This window comes from Lagopus leucura, unplaced genomic scaffold, assembly GCF_019238085.1.
Source record: "Lagopus leucura isolate 7727_CA_CO unplaced genomic scaffold, USGS_WTPT01 28253-0_obj-0_obj, whole genome shotgun sequence".
Classification (NCBI taxonomy): domain Eukaryota; kingdom Metazoa; phylum Chordata; class Aves; order Galliformes; family Phasianidae; genus Lagopus; species Lagopus leucura.
The window spans coordinates 1-2,176 of NW_024962653.1; the positions used below are offsets into that span (position 1 = coordinate 1).

Here is a 2,176-nt window from a genome sequence, read left to right on the forward strand (position 1 = left end):
CCCCCCCCCGCAGGTTCAGCAGCTGCTGGCGCTGTCGGGTCGCCTGGAGGCGGAGCTGCGCGCGGTGCGGGAGGAGAGCGGGGAGCTGCGGCTGCGGCTGCAGGTGGGGCGGGGGGCGGCGCCGCCGGGGGTCACCGCTGTGTCGCCTCCGTGTGTCACCGCTGCATGTCACCTCTGTGTCACCTCCATGTCACCTATGTGTCACCCCCGTGTCACCTCTGTGTGCCACTGCTGTGTGTCGCCTCTGTGCCACCTGTGTGTCACCTCTATGTGCCACCTCCGTGTCACCTCTGTGTCCCCTCCGTGTCACCTCTGTGTCACCTCTGTGTGTCACCTTTCTCACCTCTGTGTCCCCTCTGTGTGTCCCCTTTGTCACTTTGTGTCACCTCCGTGTGCCACCTCTTCACCTCACTCCTCTGTCACCTCTGTCACCTGCTGTCACCTCACCCCACCCCCACTGTCACTTCTGTCACCTCACCTCACCCTGTGTCACCTCACCTCAGCCCTGGTGTCACCTGTTGTCACCTCTCTCTCACTTCACCCCGCTGTCACGCTGTGTCACCCCCCGCTGTCACCCACTGTCACCTCACCTCATCTCCATTGTCACCTCTGTCACCTCACCCCGTGTCACCCTGTGCCACATCATGTCTCACCCTGGTGTCACCCCGTGTCACCTCACTGCACCCCGGTGTCACTCTGTGCATCACATCAACCCCCGCTGTCACCCGGTGTCACCTCGCCTCACCTCCTGTGTCACCTCATCCCTGTTGTCACCCTGTCACCTTATGTCACCCTGCATCGTATCACATCTCCCTCAGGTGTCACCTGGTGTCACCCAACGTCACCTCACCCCTTGGTGTCATCTGGTGCCACGTCACGTTTTGTCACCCCCTGGTGTCACCCTGTGGTGTCACCCAGAATCGTCGCATGGTGTCACCTGCTGGCACTGTGTGGTGTCACCTGCCGTCACCCATAGTGTCACCCAGTGTCACCCCATGCTGCCACCCAATGTCACAGCGTGGTGTACGCAGCTGTGGAGTCACCCTGTGCCACCTGGTGTCACCCCCCAGTGTCACCCTGTGTCACCCATCACCTCATCGCGTCACTCGCTGTCACCCCGTGGTGTCACCCAATGTCACCCAGCATCACCTCGTGGTGTCACCCAGAGCCACCCAGCATCCCCCCATGCTGTCACCCCACACCCCGTGGTGTCACCCAGTGTCACCCCACGCTGTCCCCCCCACGTCTCCACTCCGCAGCTGCAGCAGCAGAAGCACCGCGACGTCGTGGCCGTTTATCGGATGCTGCTCCTGAGTGCAGCGCAGGTGGGAACCCAGCCCAGATGGGGCAGGGATGTGGGGTGGGGGCCGCAGGTGCCCCACAGCTACCCTATGGGGAGGGGATGTGGGGTGGGGGCCGCAGGGTGCCCCACAGCGACCCTATGGGGCAGGGATGTGGGGTGGGGGCCGCAGGTGCCCCACAGCTGCCCTATGGGGAGGGGATGTGGGGTGGGGGCCGCAGGGTGCCCCACAGCGACCCTATGGGGAGGGGATGTAGGGCTGTGGGTCAGCGCTCCATGCCCCACACTGACCCCATGGGGAAGAGCTGTGGGGCTGTGGGGTCAGGACCATGAGGTGCCCCACACCGACCCTATGGGGCAGGGATGTGGGGCTGTGGGTCAGCACTCGGTGCCCCACAGCTCCCCACGGCTCTGTGGGCTGCAGGGCTCCCTGGATGAAGCTGCCCACCAGCTGCTGCTGCACATCGCGGCGCTGAGCTGAGCGCCACTGCGTGGGGACGGGGAGACGTCGGAACACGGGGACACGTGGGGATGGGGGGACGTATGGGGACATTGGGACATGGGGACATATGGGGACATGGGGACGTATGGGGACATGGGGACGTATGGGGACGTCGGAGCACGGAGACACATGGAGACATCAGAATATGGGGACATTTGGGGACATGGGGATGTATGGGGACGTCAGAACACAGGGACATGTGGGGACGTGGGGGGACGTATGGGGACATGGGGACATATGGGGACCTGGGGTCGGCGCATTAAAGTGAGCAGCGCGGCTGTGAAACATGCACTGATTTCTTCAGAGCGGCTCAGCGCCGCAGCGCCCCTATACAACCCGCCCCTATACAACCCGCCCCTATACAACCCGCCCCT

The 2,176-nt window shown here is 63.9% G+C and overlaps 1 long non-coding RNA gene across 1 annotated transcript; it reads left to right on the forward strand.

Annotated features, from left to right (window-relative positions):
- The first annotated feature begins 18 nt into the window (after positions 1 to 18).
- LOC122190725 lies at positions 19 to 1,810 on the forward strand. Its single transcript, XR_006182204.1, has 3 exons — positions 19 to 103; positions 1,260 to 1,325; positions 1,725 to 1,810. It is a non-coding gene; the product is annotated as an uncharacterized LOC122190725 (long non-coding RNA).
- Positions 1,811 to 2,176: the final 366 nt, after the last annotated feature.